Genomic DNA, 16,122 nt, shown 5'->3' with positions numbered 1-16,122 from the left:
GTGACTTCCAAATGCAATTGGCTCCACTAGATTTTAATTAGGGGTATCAGAGTAAAGGCGGCTGAATACAAATGCACGCCACACTTTTCAGATATATCTATTTATAAAAAAAAAATGAAAACCATTTTCCTTTCACTTCACAATTATGTGCCACTTTGTGTTGGTCTATTACATAAAATCCCATTAAAATGCATTTACGTTTTTGGTTGTAACATGACAAAATGTAGAAAAATTTCAAGGGGTATGAATACTTTTTTAAGGCACTGTAGATGAAAAAGTGGACATCTGGGGGGTTTGGATGCAAATGAGACATAAGCGGGAACTGTGGATTTGGCTGTCTAAGGATTAAATCAAAGTGCACAAAACTGTGAACATTTTTAATTATAATTTTTTTTTAATTAATTTTATTTAGGGTGAAAAATATATGGGAGATTTAAAAATATATACAATATTTTCCTAAGGTTTGAGTAGAGATCTTTAGTGTGGTTAATTCAGCTGTCGTCAGTGTCGCGTCCCTTATTGGGGAGGCAAGTGATTGACATGGTTTCGGGTTTGCACCTGGGACTTTACAATTCTCCCAGCAACTTCCACTTTACCCCCTCATTGCCAGCTGCGGGTTAATTTCTTGAAGTCATCTCCATGGGGGTTAGTGTGACTCTGTTGTTAAAGATTTAGTGAGGATCAGTTACATTTTCTCTGGTCCTCCATTACCTAGCAGGTGCTTCTAACAAAACATAACACAGGACAATTTAATATTTACGATGGAGGTCAGGAATAGATATCAGGAGCCTGATGTGGGTTTTCAGCAAAAAGGAATTTGCAGTAAATAGAGGAATTGTCACATAAGAATAAGAAGCTTTAGTAAAACATCTTACATAGTCACTGGATTAAAAACCGTGTGTCTCAAGTTTTGTCCAAAGCATCAGTACAAGCTTATTAAAGAAAAAATTATGAATAAATTAAAATTATTGTTATTAAAAAAAAAAGTGAGATTAAAGATTATTAGCATTCATTTTTAGTTTAAAATCAGACTTCATTGAGTCACCTGTTGGCTTCTCACACCTTTCAGACACATCTTCACCACTAGGTGTGCACCTGTTTTTTTACACATCTCACTCCTGATTATGGGTCACCTTGCCCATGTTAATTCTTTTTTTTTAAATCAGAAAAGGTTTTATTAGGAGAAAAGAACCATACAATTTTGCCCATGTTAATTCTAAACCCACACAATTTTTTCATTATCCATATCGTTTCACTATTCCCATTATATATTAGGATCACGTTATGGATATGTCTCCACCATGAATGCTGTTTTTGTTAGCTGTTGTCACTGTGCATGTCCCCACATTTCCCAGAGATGATTTATTCAGATGACTTGCAATTTATAGCACTATACCACCAGCAAACAGTTTTTGTAAGTAATATGTAGTAGGGGGGTCATCTAGATATGTATATATTTTTTTTTTTTATTATAGATAGGTAGATACTACGGGCTTTCTCCTGAAAAGTGACCATAAGTCACGAAATGTGTCGAGCTATCAGCTGTCATATTCTATACCAATCATGTGTTGACAAAAGATGTTTGTTCACATAATACATGTTTATATGGTTATATATGACATTTTTGTCATCATGTTCAATAATTTAATATTTATTTTTTATTGACAATGATAAAGAGTAGCAAGGTTATGGGCTATATAGATATTATGTAATATGTGTGTAGCACTACCCCCGAAGGAGCTGCTGGTTAGTTTGGGAGGCATGTTACCTCATGTTTCTCTGATGTCTAGGGGTGATTGGTGAAAGTTGTAGTAACGGAATGTCCACGACAGGTGTCTTTTTCTGTGCTCTTTATTACCCAGCCGGGTAAAGACAATACAACTTGGTAAAGAGTAGAGATAGAAGAAGAAATGAAATTGGCAGATCCAGATGTCAGCAATAGGAAACAGTCCTGCTCCCACACGTAATGTCTCTTTCACCACTCCAGCCTGAGTGGGTATAGTGCACCTGGACAGGCCTCTCTCACCAGCCTGGCAGCCAGAATGTCACTTGAACCTTAGGCAAAAGTCTCTGTCACAGACCCTCCCGGTAAATAAACAGCGGAGACAATCCTCCTCAGCAGACTCGGCACCTGGATCTCCCTCAGGTAGTTTTAAATTAGGGTACCGACTGACAGGCGGCCAACATCCAGCTTTTCAGTGTCCGGTTCCCCTGGTCCCCAATGGATAGTCAGGCCCCTATCGGAACACCAGCCTCTCTTGGTACTCCTCAGGCAGACTCTCTGCTGTACGGCCTTCTCCAACTGGACGGACGACCCAGGACCTTCTTAGGTGGGACCCAGTCGATTACTGAGTCCCCAAGCGGCAGATCAATTGCTCCGGGCCAACGTGGTCCCGAAGCAAGGATCCTTGCATTGCACGCGTAACCCCAGCCCGGAAGGCCATTCGCTGGGGCGGCGTGAAGTGGCTACACTAAAGGTTTCTTTAGCAAATTGAGAAGCGGGGGGGGGGGGCCTTTACAAAAAAAGAAGAAATAAAGAAAAAAAATGTATATATCAAAAAAGGAGGGAAGCCATCCGGGGCTCTGGGGACCTCTGGGCCCTTTAATAAAAAAGGAAAAGAAACCTCTGGGCCCTTTAATTAAAAAAAAAAACATTTATAAAAAATACATAAAATAAGGGAGGTTGCCATCCCGGGGCCCTGGGGACCTCTGGGCCTTTTAAAAAAAAATAAAAAAATATAAACAAAAATAAAAAAATAGACATTTATAAAAAAAAAAGGGGGGTTGCCATGCGGGGGCCCTGGAGACCTCCTGGCCCTTTAATAATAATAATAATAATAATAATAATTATTATATAAAAAATATATAAAAAAAACATTTTTTTTTATAAAAAAAATAAAAAAGGGGGGGTTGTCGTCCGGGGGCCCTTTTTTTTAAAACGGGCTGCCATCCGGGGCCCCCTATTGGGCGGGGCCCATGGGCTTGATATAGTATTGCTTTAGGCATTCTATAGTTTAGGTTATTGACCCGAAATGGTGAGTTCAGTTGTACTAACTTTTTTTTTTTATTTCATTTTTAATATATTTTTTTAAGTTTTTTTATACATTCTTATTTTATATCTGTGATTGATGGGATTTTTTACCATTTGCTTCTATCATTTGATAATTTATGGAAAGATATCAGCATCACAGTCCACAAGTTATTTTACTCAGTAGTAGTAGTATCTATTCTATAAGAGTTAAAGAGGTTGTACACCTCTGCATACTAGAACCAGGGCCGCTATCAGGAATTATGGGGCCCATTACACAGCTTCAGGCATGGGCCCCCTGGAGCAGAGACCCGGGGGGGGGGGGTGCTGCCGCCTGAAAATTGAGAAGCGGGGGGGCTGACGCAAATTGAGAAGCGGGGGGGGGCCCTTTACAAAAAAAGAAGACATAAAGAAAAGTATATATAAAAAAGGGGGGTAGCCATCCGGGGCCCTGGGGACCTCTGGGCCCTTTAATATTAATAAAATATATATATATATATATATATATATATATATATATATATATATATATACACAAATTATTATTTCTTTATAAAAATAAATTACAAAAGAAGGGGGGTTGCCATCTGGGACCTCTGGGCCCTTTAATAACAATTTAAAAAAAGAAACCTCCGGGCCCTTTAATGCAAAATAAATAAAAAATATATATAAACAAAAATAAATAAATAAACGTTTTTAAAAAAAAGGGGGGGTTTGCCACATGGGGCCCTGGGGACCTCTGAGCCCTTTAATAAAAAAATTAAAATATATTAAAAAAATAAATAAAAAAAAGGGGGGTTGCCATCCGAGGCCCTGGGGGCCTTCAGGCCCCTGGGGAACTCCAGACCTCTAAAAAAAAAAAATTGTCCCTTAAATAAAAAATTAAATAAAAATATATTAAAATATATATATATATTTTTTTATAAAAAAATAAATAAAAAAAGGGGGGGGTTGCCATCTGGGGCCCTGTGGGCCTCCGGGCCCCTGGGGACCTTCGGACCCCTAAAAAAAATATATATATATATATTTTTAAAGGGGGTTGCCATCTGGGCCTCTGGGGACCTCCGGCCCCCTTACAGGTGTACTGCCTGTACCCCCCTGATGGCGGCCCTGACTAGAACACTTGGGGCCAGATTCACGTAGAATCCCGGCGGCGTAACGTATTGCATTTACGTTACACCGCCGCAAGTTTTATGGGTAAGTGCTTGATTCACAAAGCACTTGCCTGTAAACTTGCGACGGCATAGCGTAAATCCGTCCGGTGCAAGCCCGCCTAATTCAAATGGGGCGTGAATCATTTAAATTAGGCGCGTTCCCGCTCCGAACGTACTGCGCATGCACCGTTTTGAAATTTCCCGACGTGCATTGCGCAAGGACGTCATTGGTTTCGACGTTAACGTAAACGGCGTCCAGCGCCATTCACGGACGACTTATGCAAACGGCGTTAAATTTCAAATTTTGACGCGGGAACGACGGCCATACTTAACATTGGCTAGACCACCTAGGGGCTAGCTTTATCTTTACCCCGCGTATCTCTACGGAAACGGGCAAAGCGTACGTTTGTGAATCGGCGTAACGACTCTTTTGCATATTCTACGCCGACCGCAATGGAATCGCCACCTAGCGGCCGGCCTAGAATTGCAGCCTAAGATCCGACGGTGTAAGTCACTTACACGTGTCGGATCTTAGGGAGATCTATGCATAACCTGATTCTATGAATCAGACGCATAGATACAACCGGCCGGATTCAAAGATACGACGGCGTATCAGGAGATACACCGTCGTATCTTCTTTATGAATCTGGCCCTAGGTCTTTACTTTGCAAGGAAAAAATTTGGATCAAGGGTTTACTTCCTCTTTAAATTATTCAGGCGTTCAGCTCAAAAATAGGTCCTTTTGTTATTGGAGTTATTGCAATGACAAAATGACAGTGATAGTCTACAAAATGGTTCCCCGCAGGTTGGGGTCTAGATCAATTTTTGGTATAACCAAAAATGATGGAGGTAGTCTACAATATGATGCCTGTAGCTTAGCAACATAAACAAATGCCAGCTTTATAAGACATATATGGACGGCAAGGCTCTGTTTACCCTTTGAAGAAGACATGTGGACAGTGATGAAATGCGACAAGGCAGAGCTTATTGATGCCATCACGCTACCTGAAAGTAGCCACCAGATTGCTTGGCAAAGGGGAGGCTGAGGTCTCTATCTTAAAAGGGAAATATACCTGAATGGCTTTACAGTCATTTATTGTAGTGCATTGCTGTATTTAGTGCACCTTTCTTGTGAGTGTAATTTTCTTTATCTTATTTCTAATAAAGTGCCATTTTTTTTTAAACGGTAAAATACTATGTTAGTTTTAACTCCCTTTGAGCAGAGGAGCCAGTGAAATAATATCAAGATTACTGTGGTCCTGGTAAAAGTGGAGGAGGTGACCAGGTGGCAACCATCCAAGGTATTTAGAGGAGATGTAGGAGGCCTCTTAAAGTGGTAAAGATGGACGCTCGCTGCTAGTGGGGTCAGCGGTGACATCTCATGCCGTGTACACACCATCACTTTATGTGATGAAAAAAAACGACGTTTTTAAAAACGTCACTTTAAATGACCATGTGTGGGGGAAAACGTTGTTTTATGTCTTGTGAAAAACGACAAAAAAAAATTGAAGCATGCTTCAATTTTATGTGTCGTTTTTCAAAACGTTGTTTTTTACTTCACAGAAATTGACCGCGTGTAGCAAAAAACGACGTTTAAAACGACGTTTTTACACCCACGCATGCCCAGAAGCTAGTTATGAAGCGAGCTTCAATGGAAAAACGTGTTGAACGTAACCTCGCTTTGCTAGAGCATTGTGAAAAAAACGATGGTGTGTAGGCAACTTTGTCTTTGAAAATTGAAGTTTCAAAAACGACGTTTTTTACTTCACAGAAAATGTCGTTTTTTTTCATCACATAAAGTGATGGTGTGTATGCGGCATCAGGCTTCGGTTTCAGGTGAGTGACACATAATGGGCTACTATGCTTTACCTTTGCAGGGAAATAAAGAGGAATGCGCAAAGTGACCTATTTGCACATAATAGGTCAATATATTTTAGTGAGCGCAAAGTGTGAATGGTGGTGGAACTCGCTGGGGAATATCATATTAAAGGGGGATGAGGAAGACAAAACAAATAGATTTTACATATTTTTTGGACTTGTATTAAAGGACTGTTTGTGACACAATATTGCTTATTATTGGTGTTGATAATCTACAACTCCTGGCAAAAAGTATGGAATTGCCAAAAAACTAATCACAGACATGCCTCAAAACTATTTTCATTTAACATTCAATCCTTCTGGATTTAATACACACTTAAAAAAAAGAAAGAAAACTGCAGTCAATTGCAACTGTTTTCACAGATCAAGCAGAGGAAAAAATTATGGACTCACTCAATTCTGAGGAAAATATTATGGAATCATGAAAAAAACACTATAGTACACTACTAGTACTGTTGCACCACCTCTGACTTTTATAACACCTTGAATTCTCTGAGGCATGGATTTAACTATCGACAAACAGTGCATTTATTGAAGATTTAACTGTTTTCTCCCGTGTAGCTTTACCTGACATGCAACCCCATATTATCAATGATTGTGGAAAATTGCATGTTTTCTGCAGGCTGTCGTCTTCATAAATTTCATTGGAAGAGCACCAAACAAAAGTTCCTGCATCATCACCCTGCCCAATGCAGATTTGTAATTCATGACTGAATATCACTTTCATCGAGTCATCCACAGTCCATGATTGCTTTTCTTTAGCCCACTGTAACCTTGCTTTTTTTTTTTTCTGTTTAGGTGTTAATGATGGTTTTCGTTTGGCTTTCCTGTATGTAAATCCCATTTCCTTTAGGCGATGTCTTACAGTTCGGTCACAGACATTGACTCCAGTTTGTGACCATTTGTTCCTCATTTGCTTTGTTGTGCATTTTCTGTCTTCAAGGCATATTGCTTTACGTTTTCTATCTTGACACTTTGATGTCTTCCTTGGTCTACCAGTACGCTTCCCTTTAACAACCTTCCCATTTGATTTGTACTCGGTCCAGATTTTAGACACAGCTGACTGAGAACAACCAACATCTTTTTTAACATTCTGTGATGAGTTACAGTACCTTCTTAAAGAATTTTTATAATCCTTTGTTTTAACTGACATCTCTCGTGTTGGAGCCATGATTCATGTCAATCAGGTTGGTGCAACAGCTCATCAAGGTGTGCAAGCACTCTTTTTTAACTGCAGACTAATTAGCAGATGTAATCTGATGCAGATGTTTGTTTTAAAACTGAAAAGTACATGGTGATTCCATAATATTTTCCTCAGAATTGATTAATTTCAGATGTTTTTCCTCTGCTTGATCTCCAAAAACAGTTACAATTGACTACAGTTTTCTTGCTTTCTTCAAAAAAAATTCAAGTGTTTCTTAAAGCCAGAAGGTTGGAATGTTAAATGAAAATAGTTTTGAGGCATGTCTGTGATTATTATTATTTTCCTAAACAATTAACCAGTTCCCTACCGAGCCATTGTCAAATGACATTGGCAGGAACCTTGTCTCTCTCTGGGTGGACGTCATATGACGTCCTGGGCTTTCCCGGCCACTAGGGGGTGCATGCACGGCAAAGATCGGGACCCGGTGCGCGTGCCCGTTGGCCGCGATGTCCACCGGGCACCCGCGATTGCCCGTGATCACGGCAGGAGTGTGGATCTGTGTGTGTAAACACACAGATCCACCTCCTATCAGAGGTGAGGCGACCGATGTGTTATCCCAGTACAGAGGAACACAGATCGGTCTCCTCCCCTTGTGAGTCCCCCCCCTACAGTTAGAATCACTCACTAGGAAACATATTTAACCCCTTCAGTGCCCCCTAGTGTTAACCCCTTCCCTGCCAGTCACATTTACACAGTAATCAGTGCAGTTTATAGCACTAATCGCTGTATAAATGTGAATGGTCCCAAAAATGTGTAAAAGGTGTCCGATATGTCTGTCGCAATGTCACGGTCACAATAAAAATCGCCGCCATTACTAGTAAAAAAAATAAAATAAATAAAAATGCAATAAAACTATCCCCTATTTTGTAGACGCTATAAATTTTGCGCTAACCAATCAATATACGCTTATTGCGAATATTTTTTTTTTTAAAATGTGAAATTTATTCAATCAAAAAGTAAAAAATTTTTGTGTTTTTTTTCAAAATTGTTGCTCTTCTTTTGTTTATAGCGCAAAAAATAAAAACCGCAGAGGTGATCAAATACCACCAAACGAAAGCTCTATTTGTGGGGAAAAAAGGACATCAATTTTGTTTGGGAGCCACGTCGAACGACCGTGCAATTTTCATTCAAAGTGCGACAGCGCTGAAAACTAAAAATTGGTCTGGGCAGGAAGGGGGTGAAAATGCAAAGTATTGAAGTGGTTAAACAATTTAATGAACATGCACTGAAAGATCAAATTGGAGTACCATTGTTTTATTGTGTGTATATGATTTGTGTTATGATATATAGATTTATTTTTGGAGTGACAGAGTGACAGAGTGGAGTGACAGAGTGGAGTTTTAAGTGGTTGTAAAATATTGCGTGGCACTTTTTGATAAGTTTACAATAGTGGATGTGGGAAACACATTGCAGTTTGAGCAGCAACACATAATATGTAAGGACTATAGGATTGCACTGTACACATAAATATAATTTGAGCAAAATGGGTTGCACAGAGAATGACCCAATAAATCAATCAGATTGTAATATTTTAAAAGTCTTACATAAGGATGAAAAGCCCAAAAGACCTAGAGGGTGAGCATACAGTATAATTTATGTAGGCTAGGCTTAGTCCAGTTGTGGAACCTATAGGGTTCCCTTGGCACAGAAAGGAATGAGGGGTTGTAGAATATACTGGCTAGTGTGGGATATTACTTTTCCTGAGAATTTATTGTTTTGCACTAATAGGGTTCATTACAGGGCTATAGGTGCCACTTCCAGGGCTTCTAGACTTACCGGTAAGGGTTACAGTGGATCACATGGTAGGAGATTATAGGGACAACTTAACCTTCATAATAATAATTGGCTACACAGGGAACCGAGGCTTCCTTTTTTTCTTTGGGTGGAAGATGCGTTTTTAGGAGACTCTGGTACTGTCATTCCCAGATAAATTGCAAGAAATAATAATTTAACAGGTAAAAGATAAAGGTTGAGATTTTAGAGGTAGCTGTCTCAAAGGGTAATCAGTTTTGGGAAGTTTTGCTATTCTTCCTAGCCTTTATATCTAATAGCTCTTTCATAATTCCAAGGTTAGAGTAGTTTGCCTAAATAGGGCCAGAATGTTCACAAATACATTTTTCATAGAAAGAAGTTAATTAAATCCTAATGTTATATGCCTTTTGTCATCCATTGGATTGTAATGATAAGGCAATTTCAGATGAGAGGTTTATGTTTAGAGCTTTTGATTTATTATGGTTGACCTGAAGGCCTGAAATGGCCTCTAATTTGATTACCAAGCTTGTTAAGTTGGGAGAGGATGCCAAGTACCAAAAAGGTAACCTTCAAACATGCAAAGTTTGAATTCATAACCTGTTATTAACCTGTTATTTTCAGGCTTAAAGATAGGGTATATTGGGCAACAATGATGTGTTCCTCTCAAGATCGTAAATTTAAGGGAATGAAAGCCTATGTAATAAATAAGGATTTAAGCAGTAGAGTGATCCTAACCATGTAATGAAATGTGAACAAAACTCATTTTGGCAAAAGTAGGGCCAGCCAAGGGTCTGCGTATATTGAGTGAGAGTGAGAGACTGGGAGTGTGACACTTTCTGGCCAAGAGTAGTAGGTGGAATAACCGGTGCACATTATTTGTTGGTTGCCTATTGGTCATGAAGCCCATTTGATCTTTACTCATCAATCTGGCTATTCTAACATTACGTTTGTGCTCAAGATCCTTTACAAGACTTTTGACATTAAGGATAATTAAGAGCAGAAATTTGAAGAATTTGTGGGATCGGTTTGTAGTTTTAGTGACATACAGTTGATTTTGTGGCTGTGAAAGCCTCTGAACCGAAGCAGGGAGCACATAATCTATTTTTGAGAGTCATTGCCTCCCCATGAGACCAGCTCTACCTCTAATCACCCCAGAGCTGCTGTAAAACTACTGTGAAACAGCTGATCAGCAACAGTCTACAACACTGCAACATTTCTTGGTAATTATTGGTCCCAATGGGTTTCTCACTCCCTTGATGAAGATTAAAAAAAGCAGAGACCCAACTGTATTAATAAATGCATACTTGTATACTGCAAGTGGCTCAGTAAGGTCTATGATTCAAGCATTGCAGTAAATCAATGGTACCAACTACTTGTCGATTCTATTGTGGATGGAGCACAGCAATGTAATCAGGTGTTGTTTTGGACCAGGACACCACATAAAGTTGAACAGTATACTTTTCTTATTAGTAAGCTCACCTAAATCAGTAGACAGCCTGGCAATGTCAAATGTGTTTTTTTCTGTAGAAACTTCAAAGTACCATGATTTTACTTTATTTAATCTTGATTTAATCTTGTTGTAAAACATAGTTTACATGTGGTCTGAAACCATTCTCAGATCACATTTCCTAACTCCCTGAGGTACTTTTTATGTTAAATCATTAAAAGTCAAGAGTCGTAGAATGGGATTAAGATTGCAGGAAAGGGTTTCAGGAAATGCACCCGACACTACTCTAAATTTGGATGAGTAAATGAAACTTAAGAGAAAGGTAAGATCACGCTTATTAACAGTGTTTGTTCTCTAGCAGATGTCATTGGAGTGATTGAAGGAAGGAATATCCTAGCACTGTTGAAAGAAAGTTCACGTTACTTATACCTTTTATAGATTAACACAGTATTGTATGTTATGCTAAGTTAAATCAAACATATTATGTAGGTCATTTTGATATCCTTTAATCTTTGTATTATCTTTGTATACATCATAATACATACCGAATTTGTGATTGAATTGATAAGAAAACATAAACTATCCTTAAATTACAGCATATTTTTTATAAGGCTACCTAATTAATAGATCAAATATTTGTTAAGGCATGTTAAACATAAGTAAATAGAGAACTCCGCGCTATGGTAATGTAAAATATATTAACCACTTAAGGACCGTCTAACGCCGATATACTTCGGCAGAATGACACGGCTGGGCACAATCACGTACCTGTATGTGATTGTTAAATGCCCAGCCGTGGGCCTGCGGCGCGCGCCTGCGACCCGGTCCGAAGCTCTGTGACCGCGGCCGTGGGACCCGATCGCCCCCGGGGGGTCCCGCGACCGATAACAGGAGCTGAAGAACGGGGAGAGGTGTGTGTAAACACACCTTCCCCGTTCTTCACAGTGGCGCTGTCATTGATCGTCTGTTCCCTGATATAGGGAAAGGTGATCAATGACGTCACATGTCCAGCCCCGCCTCCCTACAGTTAGAAACACATATGAGGTCACACTTAACCCCTTTATCGCCCCCTAGTGGTTAATTTACAAACTGCAATTGTAATTTTTACAGTAAACAATGACAATTGTCCCAAAAATGTGTCAAAATTGTCTGATGTGTCCGCCATAATGTCGCAGTCACGAAAAAAAATTGCTAATCGCCGCCATTAGTAGTAAAAAAAAAAATTATTAATAAAAATGCAATAAAACTATCCCCTATTTTGTAAACACTATAAATTTTGAGCAAATCAATCGATAAACGCTTATTGTGATTTTTTTTTTCCAAAAATAGGTAGAAGAATACGTATCGGCCTAAACTGAGTACATTTTTTTTATATATATATTTTTGGGGGGATATTTATTATAGCAAAAAGTAAAAAATATTGATTTTTTTTTCAAAATTGTCGCTTTATTTTTGTTTATAGCGAAAAAAATAAAAACCGCAGAGGTGATCAAATACCACCAAAAGAAAGCTCTATTTGTGGGAAAAAAAGGACGCCAATTTTGTTTGGGAGCCACGTCGCACGACCGCGCAATTGTCAGTTAAAGCGACGCAGTGCCGAATCGCAAAAAGGGGCCTGTTGCTTTACCCGCATATTGGTCCGGGTCTTAGGTTGTTAAGGAAGTTACTCCCCTAAAGTCTCTGTGCCAAATCCGGAAGTAGCTTGGGCGTTCCTGGTAACGTTCAACTACTTCCGGATTTGGCACAGAGAGGCAGTGGAACGCACGCTACACCTACCCACGAGAGTGAGATACAATGCGGCCGGTGCTCCACGTCACATCTAGCTGTAATACGCTTTATTCCTTAGTGCCAATGTCTCGGCACTTGCACAAGTAATTTGGCTTTTGTTTTTAAACTGTTTTACAATAAATCGCGGAACTTCACTACGGCCCGTTTTTCTTAATTTTATCCATGGTAATTTCTTCTGTTGGAGTCCATTCCTGGCCAGTCCCATCCAGGTACCAGTACATACCTTAGGCCACCAACTGTACTAAAGCTCAACCTGACCTTTTTTTAAAACGAAGGGTCATGGTGGTCTGGTAAGTAGGCACTTACCTCTACCTCTCACCGGGTATCGCCAGTTTGATATCTGTTCCCTGGTAATGGTGTCTACTCTCAAGTTAACCATTTGATGCATGGACTTACCAATTGCTCATCATTTAGTGACCATTGCTGCATTTTTTGGACCTATTTGCACCTATTTTTTGACGTTGTTATCATATAAGCACTTTAAATCACTATTGCATTGTTGACCTTATAGTTAACATATTGTCTCAAGTTAGAATTTGAAATTTATTTATCACTTACTATTAGCGCCCCCTTATTACTATACACCCCCCCCCACATGTTAAACATAACCCAATCTTAACAATTAATGAAAGTATTTTGAACACCGGTTGTGACAGCAGTGTATGAACACTTGTAAATGCTAGACAGTCAACCAGTGATTTTTCCTTCTTGAATGGTCTTTTCACATGATGTGCAGATTATGTACAGTCAGCCAAGTTTTGTAGAAAAGGCTTGGTGGTGCAAGATGTGAATGAGAACAGACAAACCTTGATCACTTTAAAAGTGCTACAATACTCTAGGGATTCTGGGGGACTAGCAGCACCTCATCCGTAGATATATTTTCTTGCCGCTCAATTACAGCATTTTGCGGGTGGGATTCCAACCTCTCCTCTAGTCCTTCCTATAATTTATTTTCCTATGTGTTTCGGAGTCAGCCACATCTATATAGCATCCATGCTAGAAAACCAGCAGCTCACTGACTCCTGATCAGCGCTCCCAGCCAATGGTGGAGAGCGCTGATCAGAGTGTTCTGAGGGGGGCGCCCCCTGCAAAGTGCCACCCTAGGCCTGGGCACTTTGCTGCACTGTGTGTAGGTGCACAAAATGCCTATGGGCAAAAAGAGAGGCGTGACATAGGTGTGTGAACTCTGGAAAAGGGCCTATGGTGGAGGAAAAGCCAAAGTAAGGAAGGAAATCTGAGTACACGGTGCCAAGGGAGCAGTGTGAGCAGGTTTGGGCAGTGAGGACTAATTCATAGCTTATTAAACGCTCAGCCATAATCCATGTAGCTAGTTGTACTATAGGACCACCAGCTGCTAGCTGAATATGTTTACAATAGATAACTTTGTGACAACTTCATGGAACTCAGAATGTAATTCTTAAAGAGGTTGAATACATCAAAAATGTATTTGTGGATGCTGAGCAAAGTTTTAAAAATGGTGGCAACAGCCTAAAAAACAACCTGATTTTAAGGCCGTTTTTCATAAATTATTCACTGTTTACAGTTTTAAAAGGCCCTGATTCTACAATACTGGGGGAAAAAAACAACAGGCAAATTTTCACAGAAATATCTAAATATAAAGGCTGAAACAGGTAGGGCTTACCAATAAAATAGATTGTCATCTGCCCAGATGTGGTCAAATTGATTTGTTTTTCAGAAGAATGGGATTGATGTGTTCATTTATTTGCATTTAAATGGTTGAAAAGCAGGCAAAAAGAACGATCATGAGGTTGTAGAAACATTTTCCTTTTAATTTGGCCTGTTATCATCAAGGCTTCATTTACATCCTTGAAGCCCCTAGACAAAATCCTTTTCTACCCTCTCTACTGGGCACACTTCTCCTAGCTTAGGTTCACACTAGTCTTGCTATCAAGCGTTTTTCAGTGTGTTCTTGTAACGCATTCTTGCAAATTTTTCATGCTTCATGTGTTTTTTTTATATGAGGAGGAGATTGGTTGTTAAGCACAAATCCCTGCTATGTGGCCAAACATGCACTATGCTGCACCAAAAGAAGCATCCATACTGCATCATGATGTGTTGATGCAAATTGGCACTATAGAGATTAATGTGATTTTCAATGACATGCATTGCAGCACGACAGTAGGCGCACAAGAAATCACACTAGTGTGAACAGGGCAAAAAGGAAAAGTACCTATATTATTCTAGTAAGTAGATATTATGAGGTTGGTTTAGTAAAAGCATAAAGTGTATGTACATTGCGCCCAGAGCTTAATGAATTTGGTGAAGCTTCACTTTTGTAAAGAAAAAACAATCAGGTGCAAGGAGAAAAAAAACTGAATTTTTGCTTGCACATGATTGGATGATGGAAATAAGCAGAGCTTTGCCATATTCACTACACTCTGGGGAAATTAAGTGCAACTGCACTTGCGAAGTGCACATGTATCTGCCTTTAGTAGATCAAAAATCATATTGAAAATTGTTAACCAAATTTTTAATATGACTTGAGCATTGCTTGCTCCTTCATATATATTTTTTTAATATCGAGATTTGTGCATTTTTCACTAAAAGGAGCATTATTAGTAACTCCTAAGTAGCCTGATTCAAATTTCCAACCTAGATAGATAGAATATATGCCGACTGATGTTGCTGACCTGCTTCTGAAAATACGGGTTCCCTGGGTGTTTCTGAATGTAATACTTCTGGGACACTAACCCAAAATTACCATGAAAATCTCAATGTCTAAATTAAATCAATACCCTTAACCTAAAAAATATGTTCCAAGTTAGAGCTAATATTCTTACAAGAGAATGGTGACAATGGCAACCTCTACATGTGCTCAGCATGGTTTTCATTCAATAGCTTTCGAGATAACTGTCACCCAGGGAGTTCTTTGTTATCAATGGGGTCAGCTGACCCATTGGGGTTGATTTACTAAAGGCAAAAAGACTGTTCACTCTGCAACTGCAGTTGCACTCATGACCAAGGAGTTTTGTAGTAGGTGTGGGTGGAGTGTGATGGGGTACTGAGAGTCCAGTTCCCCATAAGGTCCACCTGCTTGTTCATTCATGGTGCATGGCAGTGGGCAGCTCCATAGTCAATATTCAGTCTAACTGAGGCTTTCAAATACACCCACTGTCAAGTGCTGTCAATCAAATTAGCAGTCGACCAGCTCCCGGTCAGTGTTCTCAGTCAATGGCTGAGAGCACTGACCAGAGTGTTCTGGCATGATGGGAACAGGGGGCATCTACCTGTCAGAACACAACAGCTTAGCGAGGAGATCGCTGTACTAACAGACTGTTGCATGGTAATGAATTCACGATTCATTACCATACATGTAAATTAAGCGCCGATCGTACGGCACATGCGCGCGCATGCTCAGTATCATGTCGCAAGTACACCTTGCTTTCGACGTGAACGTAACCTACGCCCAGCCCCCTTCTGAATCGGCTTACGTAACTTAGGAGGCAAGTGCTTTGTGAATACAGTACTTGCCTCACTATCTTACGTCGGCGTAGTGCAAATGGGATGCGCTACGCCGACCTAAAGATAGGCATAAAGATAAACCACCAAAAAGATGGCGCAGCCAATGTTAAGTATGGACGTCGGGTTAGCCGTCGAATTTCACGTCGTTTACAGCGTTTGCGTAGGCCGATTCAGAATGGGGCTGGGCGTAGGTTACGTTCACGTCGAAAGCAAGGAGTATTTGCGACGTGATGCTGAGCATGCGCGCGCATGCGCCGTACGATCGGCGCTTCATTTACATGTATGGTAATGAATCGTGAATTCATTACCATACAACACGCCCCCTACCTGCCTATTTTGAATTAGGTGGGGTTACGCCGGGCCATTTGCGCTACGCCAACGTAACTTA

This window comes from Rana temporaria, chromosome 8, assembly GCF_905171775.1.
Source record: "Rana temporaria chromosome 8, aRanTem1.1, whole genome shotgun sequence".
NCBI lineage: Eukaryota > Metazoa > Chordata > Amphibia > Anura > Ranidae > Rana > Rana temporaria.
This window is presented reverse-complemented; position numbering follows the sequence as displayed.